This window comes from Marmota marmota, unplaced genomic scaffold, assembly GCF_001458135.2.
Source record: "Marmota marmota marmota unplaced genomic scaffold, marMar, whole genome shotgun sequence".
Lineage (NCBI taxonomy): Eukaryota > Metazoa > Chordata > Mammalia > Rodentia > Sciuridae > Marmota > Marmota marmota.
The window spans coordinates 10,509,270-10,521,883 of NW_026000205.1; the positions used below are offsets into that span (position 1 = coordinate 10,509,270).

At 37.5% G+C, this 12,614-nt stretch overlaps 1 protein-coding gene, 1 non-coding gene and 1 pseudogene across 6 annotated transcripts in view; 1 reads left to right on the forward strand and 2 right to left on the reverse strand.

Moving 5' to 3' along the window:
• The window catches only part of Zfp14 (ZFP14 zinc finger protein), a 42,296-nt gene that overhangs the window by 25,688 nt on the left and 3,994 nt on the right, over nucleotides 1-12,614 (reverse strand). Inside the window, exon 1 of one of the 5 annotated variants that reach the window (XM_048791159.1) lies at nucleotides 883-994. The exons of 1 other annotated variant lie outside the window; for it this stretch is intronic. The gene's annotated coding sequence lies outside the window, so the exon portion shown is untranslated. 3 more of the 5 variants (XM_015497172.2, XM_048791161.1, XM_048791160.1) reach the window with 3 other exon arrangements.
• Nucleotides 4,128-7,306, reverse strand: LOC125612625 (annotated as a pseudogene).
• Nucleotides 10,539-10,611, forward strand: Trnav-cac. Its single transcript has one exon. It is a non-coding gene; the product is annotated as a tRNA-Val (tRNA).

Sequence of the window (12,614 nt, forward strand, 5' to 3'; positions counted from 1 at the left end):
AAAAAAAAAAAAAAAAAAAAAAAAAGCAAAGCAACTTGGAGCATCATTCATAAGAAAGTCATAATCTTTAAAGAGGAAGTATTTATGGTATTTAACAACTGTGGTATGACCTAGGGGGAAATAATGTTTTCTATTAATTTTGCTTTAGCGTCTCTTCTTTCCTAGCCTGATCATGACAAGGCTGCCACTCTCCCGGCGCCTCCGCCCCGCCCCCGTCCGTTCGGATTTTGCTCTTTCCCAGAAGATGGAAGCAAAATATCCCATGCCTGGAAAAAATTAAAATTACATTTAATAAAGGAAGAAACACAAATTAATATTGACGTTACGTTTTTATATATGCAACAACAATAACTTCCTCCATTCCCTCCGCTTTCCTAAAGATCATCAGGATTGGGGAAAAGAGATGAGAATCGAAACATCGAGCCTTTCTTGGAGCCCGGCCTCGGAGCCCTGACTCAGGACCCAACTCCGCAGCCACTGCTACTCCCACCATCTTCCACACACATAAGCCGCTGGAAATGAAGACGTAAAGCCGACCCTTCCCAGGATCAGTGAGAAAGGCCACAGTACACCAAAGCTAAACTGCAATCAGTTCACCGACTTCCTAGGGAGGGAACGCCGTAACGCGGTGCTCTGGAGCTGTTCAGCAGTTCTCAGGATTGCGTCTTTTTGTTTGGGGGCCTTCACTCTGGGGTTCAGATACCTAACTCGGAGCCATTCCTGTGGGCCCAGAAGCTGGAGGGCAGAGGGCGCAGTAGGGCACCTGGTGCCCAGGCAGCGTCACAAAACTCCAGAGTCACTGCAAACCCGACTCACACAGAAGTCCGCGCCGCCCCCGCGCCGCCCCCGCGCCTATTTCCTCAGTGCACGCGACCAACTCACCTCTCCCAGCCGACAGCAGCAGGGAAGCCGGAAGGAAACCGCGTGGGGGCTTGTGGGAAATGTAGTCCGCCGTGGGGAAAGTCCGGCTCCAGTCCAACCAGCTGCACAGAGTGCGCAAGCGTGGGGGCGGGAGGTGGGGACCAGCGCAGCTGCTGGGGGTCGGGAAGAACTGGCTGGCCGGCTAGTGGAAGGACCAGGACCTCTCCACGAGCTTAAGAGTTTTTATTGTTTCCCTACCAGGGTTAGAAAAATTCATGCTACCTGCAGACACCTAACATATGTACTGTGTGTTCAGTATATATACTCCAGCGGGGCGGGCCTATATATCAGACACCCCAATAAAAATACCCGCAAAGAGCGGGGGCTGTAGCTCAGTGGCAAAGCGCTTGCCTAGCATGCATGAGGCACTGGGTTCGATCCTCAGCACCACATAAAAATTAAAGTAAAGAAAGGCATTCTGTCCATCTGCAACTACAAAAAAAAAAAAAAAAAAAAAAGAAAAAAATCTCGCAAAGTCCAGCAAAATCTACACGACTTGAAAGGTTGCTCCAGCTCCCTGAAGCTCTCAATGTCGCCCTGCCTCAGCCCCTTTTGCACTCTAGCACTCTGTCGCACTCTACCATTGTGAGAGTTCCTGTTCTGTTATGTTAAAATGGTTGACATTGCCATTTTATTATTTGTTTGTTTGTTTGTTTGGGGATGTCTGGGGTCGAGCCTCAGGGTCTTTCCACCAAGCAACGCTCTCGGTGCTAGATATTTATTCTTACTGATTTTTAAAATCATAGTTCTGCTAGTTACCTAAAGAGGCTGTGTATTTTCCGTTTCGTTCTGTCAGGTTTTGCTAAAATATTTTCAAGCTCTCTTAAGCACATATATTTAGAATTGTTGTCTTCCTGATGAGGAGATTTGAAAAGTGAACATTAGAGAGAATGTGTTGCGAGATCTTTCTCAGAGGAGTTATTGAGCTTGTCCTGGCCTGGGTTCCTTGGGAAAAGACACAGATGAGCCCGCCAGGGAGTACATGATGGCATCCTCCCCATCCTAGATTGTTAATACATTATTAATAGATAGAAGATTGAGTTCTTAAGAATATAGTTTTAGCAGATCCTTGAAAATATCTAGGCTGATCTTATTAAGCCTCGATTTGCAAACAATAAATGTGAAGTAGGAGATAAAAGAAAATTCTGAGCTCCTTAAGATTTTTGTGAAAATATTTTAAAATTCAAAACAAATTACTATTTACATGTTTATGATTGAGTTTATGTGAGGAAAGCAACAATCCATCCAAATAAAACAAAAATAATAAAAAGGGGCTGGGGTTGTAACTCAGAGTGTGAGACACTGGGTTTGATCCTCAGCACCATATAAAGATAAGTAAATTAATTAAAGGTTTCAAAAAAACTTAATAAAAAGAATTTAGTTTCTCCATATTTCATTTTTTTTAAATTTTTTTAGTTGTTGGTGGACCTTTATTTATTTATATGTGATGCTGACAATCGAACCTAATGCCTCACATATGCTAGGCAAGTTGTTCTACCACTGAGCTATGACCCCAGACCCTTCCTTTTTGTTTTGACTAAATTTTGAGGCATTTTGAAACTCTATAACGAATTTAAAATTTTTTTTAAATTTTTATTATTTTAAAATATTTTTAACTGTAGTTGACACAATACCTTTATTTTACTTATTTATTTTATATATGGTGCTGAGGATGGAACCCAGGGCCTAGCACGTGCTAGGCGAGCACTCTACCACTGAGCCACAACCCCAGCCCTCATACTGAATTATTTACACCCCTCACTAAGGAGCCTTGACATTTTTTTTTCTTTTTTTATGGGCTGGGGATTGAATTTTTTTAATGTTTTCTTTTCTTTTTTTTAAATTTTGAGACAGAATCTCACTAAATTGCTCAGGCTGGCCCACCTCCTGAGTAGCTGGGATTACAGGTGTGTGCCACCATGCCCAGTTAAGAACTGAATTTCTTTAAAAGATATAGGGCTTTTAGATTTCAATTTGTATAAATTCTCTTAAGTTGTATTCTCAGGAAATTTGTTCTTTTCATTTATATTGAATTTATTATAATGTTTATGATGACCTTTGAATGTCTATAATTCATGTATTCATTCTCTCTCTCTCTCCTCCCTCCCTCCCCTCCCCTCTCTCAGAGGGTCATGCCATGTTGCCCTGGCTGGTCTCCAACTCCTGGGCCCAAGGGATCCTCCTGAGTACCTGGGATTATGGGTTCCCCTCACTGTGCTTGGCTATTTTTTCTCTCTCCATTAACTTGCTCAGATTTTTACTAATTTTATTATCATTTTTAAGAAACTAAATTATAATTTTCTCTGTTGTATACTTGTATATGTCTTCTTCAGTATGTCATCTCTGCTCTTCAGCCTTTCATTCTACTTGAGTAATTTATTCTTTGTAGCTTCTTAGCAAACAGGTCTAATTGATTTAAAATATTTTAATCTAAGCTTCCAAAATCCATAATTTTTCTTCTAAAGTACTACTTTAACTATATTCCACAAATTTTGATGTGTTGTCATTATTGTTTAGTGGGTATTTTTTGTTGTTATATTTGACATATTTTTCTTTAGTTGTTCTATCAAGTCCGGAGAGTTTTTGAAATGATTTTTGAAATTTAGAGAAAAAAATTATTGAAGATTTGAAAAACAATTCCTAAAAGATTGACTTTTCCAGAAAACTATAGCTACACAATGCATTGTCTGTCATGTTAAAACGTGCATAAGACACAAATACAAAAGCCATGAAACAAGCCACCATTCTTCAACAATTTGAGCAAAGATATAATACCTAAGGAATAATATGGATGACTTGCAAAGGATGGGTCTTTACTTTAAGCACTATTTAAAAAGGGGGGGGGAGCAAAAATGGATGAGTGTATTCAGTTATACACACTGAATTGAAACTTTGGCACTAGGAATCAGAACATTTTATCATAGAGCATTAACATATTATAAAAGTGTATAGTGTCAAAGGAATAGAACCACCAGCATTCAAGAGCAGCTTTTGGGGTTGGGGTTGTGGCTCAGTGGTAAAGCACGCGCCTAGCATGTGCAAGGCCCTGGGTTCCATACTCAGCACCACATAGAAGTAAATAAATAAATAAAATAAAGTTATTGTATCTATCCATAACTGAAAATATTTTAAAAATTCAAACAGTTAAAAAAATTCTATTATACACCAACATCTTCAAAGGACTGCCGCAGTCTGGCTGGGCACAAATCACAAGCCACTAAAGCAGGAACAAAACTTTATTTCTGAACTCCACCAGCACACTCCACACACACTCCCCGGGAATTCTCCCCAACGCCATGCATGCATCTCCTCCAGGAACCACCAACCGGAAATCCCTCCTCCGGCACTTCCCCAACCAATGGGAACTCTCCAGGAATCCCCACAAGAACTCCGAAGTAGCAGGCCGAGTTGGGCAGTAAAGATCTAATATACAACCGAATCAATCCAGCATCATCTTAATGGCTTGCCTCTCAACCAATACTATTGGCAAAATGCCAGGGGCCATTCTGACTTGGCTGTGGCTCTCAGCAAAGGATCAAGAACAAAAATGTGTTTACATAGATCCAGACACAAGTGAATGAAGAGCATCTCCTCACCCTGCTTTCCCATGGTACTCAGGAGGGGCTACTTCATAATCGCTGGCACTACACAAAGTTGCAGAATTCTTTGTCAGGTACTTGAGGAAATCGTGAGGATATTTCAGTAATAAAGCAAGGCTCTTCTCATCCAGAGGTGTATAGGCCAATATCGCTCCAATTCCTACAAATAATCTCAGTAGATGTGGCGCTCCATATACCTGAGACATGGGTACATCAGGATGACCTACAAGAATTTCAGCATGGTGTGGTCTCTTGAATTTGTAGAGCAGTGGGGTGCCCATTGAAGTATTCTTTTAGTCCTGCCACAATTCATTAATAGCATACTTATTATCTATTTCCTCGAGATTTCTTATAAATTGTATAATATCTAGAATAGAATCCACAATCTTCTTTGCAGGAAGATAAAGGAGCTATTTTGTCTGGTAATTAAGTCCCAGTCATCAACAAGCCGTGGTTTTTAGCTCTTCAGGAATCTTTACTTTAGCTTCAACTCTGTTCATAAATGTTTCTTCATTTTCAACAGTAGGATCTACCCGGGGCCCTTTTCTTCCAAGGAGGCTGAGGTGTCGCACTAGTTACTGCCACCATCTCCATTTCCAGGTGTTTTCTGTTTTTTCTTTTTTGTTTTCACCTCAACGTTTTCTGTTATAGACTAGATGTATTCTTTCCTGGAACCCCTCTTTCACCTCCCCCATGCATACTGCCCCCATTGGCTTTTTGGGGTTCTCGCTGTTTCTGCAGATCGGTGTCCATGTACCTGAGTACTCTGCTCACTGGAACCCATTCATCCCAATTTTTACTCCAACCGCTGTAATGTATAAAGTATTTCACTTGTTTGTCCTTTATGGCAACCTTAACACACTATGCTTCACAAAGAGGCCCATGAAAGCACCCTACTCGCTCACCCTCCTGGCATTTCAGCTTCGGGTCCTGCTTGAGTGCAGTTTATAAGTGACTCATCGCTGCCTCCTTCTCCCACCACTGGTGACTACTGCTCCCTACTCTACCTGACCCAATTTCGCGTCAGAGGGGAGGTCAGGCACTGTAAGCGCCACGTCTTGGATCCGATTTGGAGTTTTGAAATTTCAAACCACTATTGTAGCTTCATCTGTTTCTCCCTTTAGTTTGTTCAGTTTTTGCTTCATGTATTTTGAATATTTATTACTTGGTGCATACACACTTGTGTGTCTTTTTAATGAATTGACCCTGCTGTCATTCCTTTTATCTCTTAATACCAATTTTGTCTAATACTAATACAACCAGGCCAGTTTTCTTGTACTTACTATTTGGATGGCATATCTTATTCCATCTTTTTTCCTTGAACTTATTTGTTATTTTACATTTAAAATGCATCTCTTGGGGGCTGGGGAGGTATATAGCTCAGTGGTAGAGTGCTTTCCTCTTATGCACAATGCCCTGGGTTCAATCCCCAGCACCACACACACTCTGTCACACACACACAAACAACAACAACAACAAAACATCTCTTGCAGGCAGCATGTGGTTGAGTTTGACTTTAAAAAAAAAGCCAGTATGACAATCTCTGGACCATTCACATTGATTATTAACTTGTCTGGGTTCATGTTTGCTTTTTTGTTGATTTCTATTTGTTCCATTTTAAAATCCACTACTTCTGCTTTCCTGCCTTTTTTGAGGGGGTTAATCATTTTTTTCTAATACATTTTTTGTATTTGCTTTTCAGCTATATTTCTATGTATCTATTGTAGGAATTACAATAGACATTCTTATTTAACAGAGTCTGCTTGGAATTAATATTGTATCACTTGAGTATATGAAGTTTTCTTAATTAGCTACGTACTTACTGGCTGCTTGCTTCCTATATTTTCATAGAGATTGGGAATCTTTTTTTGTGGATGTTGGTGATTTTTAGAGAGGGTCTAAGTTTCTTTGGGCCTAACTTGGAATCATCCTGCCTCAGTCTCCAGTCACTGGGATTACAAATGTGTGTCACCATGCCAGGCTTGAGGATTTTGTCTTTAATATTCAGTATTGTTAGAGGCTGGAACATTCTGTGGCACACTGTGTAGGCATGCATTGTACGTAAGCACTTTGTACACATTTATTCTTTGGTGAATCTGCTAGGTATGTAGTGATATCTCACTGTGGTTGTAATTTTTCTGTTTCCTTGATAAAAAAAATTTTGAGCACCTTTTTGTTTGAAGTGCTTATTTGCTGTCCCCCCCCATTTCCTGTTTGATTATGCTATTTACTGATCTATAGGGGTTCTTTATATATTCTGGATGAATCTTTATTCAAATACATTATGAACATTCTCCCACTTTGTGTTTTGTTCTTCCATATTCTTAATCGTGTCTTTTGATAAAAATAGATTCTTAAACTTAATATGGTAAAATTTACCACTTTTTTATTTCTGGTTAGTGCTTTCTTAGCTCTTTTAAGTAATCTTTGGGGGCTGGGATTGTGGCTCAGTGACTATGTGCTTGCCTCGTACATGTGAGGCCCTGGGTTCAATCCTCAGCACCACATAAAAAGAAAATTAAAGTTTTTTAAAAAATGCCCTCATTTGCTATTAAAAAAAAATCTTTGCAACCTAAGTTCTATAAAGATATTGTTTTCCTCTAAAGAATTTGTTTTACTTTTTAGAATTTGATCATTTATATATCTGGAATTGTTTGTGTGCAGTGTGAAGTAAGAGTCAAGAGTAATTTTTTGCCAGGCACAGTGGTGCACACCTGTAATCCCAGCTGCGCAGGAGGCCAAGACAGGAGGATCACAAGTTTGAGACCAGTTTCAGCAACTTAGCAAGGACCTATCCAAAACAAACAAACAAACAACCAACAACAACAACAAAACGGGGGGGGGGGGGGGNTTTTCTATTAATAATCTATCCTTCACAACTTTTGGTTGTTTTGAAATGCAGTTCATAAAGGTAAGGAAAGATTTAAATGTTCGGGCTGGGGATGTGGCTCAGTGGTTAAATGCCCCTAGGTTCAATCCTGGTAATTAAAAAAAAAAAAAAAAGTAATTTTTCATTCATACAGATATGTGACTGACCCAATGCTCCTTATTGAAAAGACCACAATTTCCCAACTACATTGCAGAGGAACTTTTATTATAAATCAGATGACCACACATATATATGTTGGGCCTTTTTAGGGTTCTTTATTTTGATCCATTGTTCTATTTTTTCATTCTTAAGTAATACCATACTGCCTTAATGACCACAGATCACATTAACAAATTCAAGGAGAAAAACATTATTGTGCCAAAATGGCATCTGACAATATTCCATTGGCATTTCTAATAACAAAAGATAAGTAGGGTCTTCAAGAAACAACTGAGACAAACAGTCTATTTAAACCTAGAGTAAATATTACACTGATTTCCATTAAATTTGGAGAAATAATTAGATCCTGCTATCATCAATAATCCCACTAAACCTTTTCTGAAGGTTCTATTATAAGATTAATAAAATAATTACTATACATATTCAGGAAAAACCAAAATTATATCTATTTGCAGTTAACAAAACTGTTTAGAAAACTAAGAGTCTAGTAAAACATAAAATTAAAAAGATTAGACCTTTGAAAATCTTTTGTGATAATGAAAACTATTATTGCATTCATATTTAAATTTTAACTTGACAAAATCACCATAAATACAGATATAAGCCACAACCTGGAAGACAGTTAAATCCATCACTTATAACACATAAAGGATTACTATCTGGATAAGAATATCACAAATCTTACATAAATTTTTTTTAAATGGGCAAGATGTGAATTAGCAAGTTGTTTAGTCATGAAACAGATGTTTACAGATGCTTAACTCATTATTAACCAAGAAAATATTAAAACTCATACCAGACATGGATATAAGGAATTGCTTCACTAGTTAAAGGCATTATAAATTTACCATAATGCTACTCTACTTCTGTAGCAATATCCGACAAGGGTGAAAGTGAACATAAATTGTGAGAGAGTAATCTCGCTTTTTGATAAGCACCTTAGAAAAACTCTCATGTATAGCAAGAAACACAGAGATATTCAGTAAGGCATTTTTCACAGTGAAAAATTGTATATAATAAAAATATTTATCCATAAAAGGTTTAAATACAGACAGGGCCTATGGGTTTTCTATTCCATTGAAAAAGCACCTTGTATAGACTGTGGAGTGCTGGATATCAAACCTCAGGGCCACATGCATGTTGAGCAAGGGTATCTACCATTGAATCATGCCTTTAATCCCCTAAAAAAGCACCATTTTAAGTTTTAAAAATGCAAGCAGCTGGGTACATAGCATGTTAGTTGCTTTCTTTGCCATACAACCATAGATCTGCCATAATGGAGAAATTTCAATCCTTGAAGTACTTCTGGTAATGGCAACATCTGCCCAAGAACATCTGGAATAGGTAAGGGGAATACAAGTTCTATATGAAGTCTGAGATGTTTTTGGTTTAGATAAAATGAAACAGTCTGTGAATATTTTTATAGGCACTTAATGTGATTCCTACCCCCAAAAATATGGCATGCAGAGCTCCCATGCTTGTTTTAACAAAAACATTTTCTTCAAATACTATTAAGTACTATATTTTCAGAAAATTTCAGTAAATGTGCTGACTCCAAGAAACCTCTGTTAACATGAAATTGTTACAGATTGTTACAAATTGTTATCAAACATCCATCTATAAGCAAAAACTAATTTTACTCTTATATCAGTAATTTTACTTAAGATATTATTTTTTGTGTTAATTTTACTCTTTATGAATACAAACAATTTGAAATCCTGAGTGGTAAAGATGTATTATTCCAGATGATGAATGATTGATTAGCGACAACTGCCCAATCAGAGCAAAATAGACTTGGAAGTACAAATCTTAAGGTATATCTTTAGTGGCATCAGAGATTTGGTTGAAAATAAACAGTTGTGACAATATTCATTTTAATTTGTAGAAGGTGCTATAGGTTGAATGTGCACCCCAAAGTTCATGTGTTGGAAAATTTTATCCCCAGTGGGACACTCATAAGAGGTGGGACCTGGAAAAGATGAATATGTCATAAGGCCTCTGTCTTTATGAATGGATTAATGTCATCATTTTGGAAGTGGGTTATTTATTGCAGAAATGGGTTCCTCTTCTTTCTCTCCCCACCCCCAGTACTGGGGATTGAACCCAGAGCTTTGCATAGCTAGGCAAATGTTTTGCCACTGAGGCCTCTACCTTCATGAGAGGATTATCATGAGAATGGGTTTGTTATAGAAGTGGGTTTCTTATTATAAAAGGGAAAGCTTACCCCTCTTGCTCTCTCTTATCCTCAATTTTTCCTTCCACCATGGGATGACAGAATACAAAGGCTCTCATTAGATGCCAGCCCCTCAAATCTTGGCCTTTTCAACCTCCAGTACCATTAGCCAATAAATTCCTATTCATTGCAAATTACAGTCCGCAGTATTCTCTTATAGCAGCACAAAGCAGACTAGGCCAGAGGCAATAAATTTTCATGTTGAATTTCTTTTTTTTTTTTTTTTGAATATTTTAGTTGTAGATTGACTACAGTACCTTTTGTTTTTTTTTGATTTTAATATTTTATTTATTTTTTTTAAGTTTCTTGGCGGACATCAATCATCTTTGTTTGTATGTGGTGCTTGAGGATCGAACCCGGGCCGCACGCATGCCAGGCGAGCGTGCTACTGCTTGAGCCACATCCCCAGCCTCATGTTGAATTTCTATGTTTTCATATGTATAAATTGCTGAGGCTGGTCTTGAACTTGCGAGGAGGTCTCCTTGCTGGAATTACAAGTGTGAGCAAAGTTGATGAAATTCAGATAAATGAAAATTAGTTAGGAAAATAATGTAAAAAAGTCATTGGAGGGTTAGGGGTTGTAACTTATTTNTCAATCCTCAGCAACACATTAAAAATAAATAAATAAAGGGATTATATCTGTTGCCTACAACTGAAAAAAAAATGGAGCTGGGTCATGTCTTTTGTCCAACATTGTTAAATTGTTCAAGTTAGAAATAAAAAAAATCTAGGGTCTGGGGATATAGCTCAGTTGGTAGAGTGCTTGCTTCACATGCACAAGGCCCTGGGTTCAATCCCCAGCATCTCTCTCTTGCATGCACACACACACACACACACACAAAAAAAAAAAAAACCCTAAAAAATCTAAATACATAATTAAATCACAAGAGGTCAGAGCCCTATGTATTTCTGGCAAGATTATTTTATATTTTATAATTATTTTAATAGATATTGCATTCAATTTACTGATACTTTACTAATGTTTGCATGTATCTTAAGTAAAATAGGTCCAGATTTTTCTTTTGAGATGGTATTCTCATCTTTTTTTTGTTGTTGATAAATACTTATTTTTATTGTAATTGGATACAATACCTTTATTTTATGTGATGTTGAGGATCGAACCCAGGGCCTCACATGTGCTAGGTGAGTGAGTGCTCTACCAATGAGCTACAACCCCAGCCCTCTCATCTATTTTTATTATTAGGATATTTGCATTATAGAATAATCTAGAATTTTATTAGAGATTATTAGTTCTTTAAAATATTTTACTACCTGAAAAACTATTAATTCTTTCTTTTTAAAAAATAAGATCATAACCACATTTCATTTTTTCCTTTGTCTATAGATCTGTTCAGGGTATCTGTAATATCTTGAGCCAATTTTGATAATTTAGGTTTCTTAGGATAACTCATTCTCTGTTTGTTTATACATATGCAACTATATGTATGTATTAACATATAACTTAAATTTTTAAAATCTCCTTGATATATTTAGCTATTTCACCTTTCTCATACATAAAGCTGTAACTGATTCATCTTCCCCCCCTCAATAACTGCCAATTCTGTATTAATGATCTCTGCAAAGAGAACACCCTTGGTTAGAGTCTACTACTTTATTAACTGTTCCATTTATTTCTTTTATCATATAAATTACTTCCTACTACTTATTGTATCCATTAGCTTTTCATCACTGTGACGACATACCTGAGGAAATCAACTTAAAGGAGGAAAGATTTAGTGTGGTTCATGGTTTCAGCTGGGTAGCTCCATTGTTTCTGAGCCTGTAGTGAAGGGAACATTAGTGAAGCAAAGCTGCTTACCTCATGGCAGCAGTGAAGAAGAGAGAGAGAGGCCAGGACAATATTTACCCTTCAAGGACATGCCACCAGTCACCTCCTTCCTCCAATTGAGCCCCACCTCCTAAAGTTTCTGCCATTTCCCAATACTGCCACCAGCTAGGGATCAAGTCTTCAACACATGAGCCTTTGGGGAACATTCCAGATATGCACGGTAACAAACACCTTAGTGTTTTTTTTCTTCTTATTTTAATCTTCTAGCTTAAGTTAATGCTAATTTTTTTCCATTACATATCAACTGCCTGTTACGTGACAGTCATTATAGGTATTGGGAAAAGCATGGTGAACAAGACAAACACTGGTTCCTCAATCCAGGTTTTCTAAATGCATTGTTTGGGGTTTTCTGTTAGTAGAGCTTTGGTGATTTCCCACAAATTTTCATTTGTAGGCAACACATTATTATTCATCTCTAAATATTTTAACACTTCAGATTTGATTCTCTACCTTAAAATTTTTATTATGGAAATTTTCATATATACGTAAAGATAGTAAAAATAGCACAATGAACCCTGTGTGTCTATTATCAAGATACAACACAGCAACATTTTGCCAATCTTGTTTCATCTATTCCTCCCACATATTTTCAGTTACTTACAGGGATACTTTCTAAGGAATGCATCTTTAGGTGATTTCATTGTTATGCAAACATCACAGAGTCTACTTTGACACCTAAGATGGGTAATGACATTACATTAATATCATGACATTAATGTCATTAATGACATTACATTAATGACATTAAGATAATAGGTGATAATATCTTATGGGATCAATGTTGAACATATGGTCAACTTTTTTTTTTTTTTTTTTTGGGTAGATGGACAGAACGCCTTTATTTTATTTGTTTGTTTTCATGTGGTGCTAAGGATCGAACCAAGTGCCTCACACATGCAAGGCAAGTGCTCTGCCACTGAGCTACAGCCCCAGCCCTGTGGCCCTGTTGACTGAAAAATCATT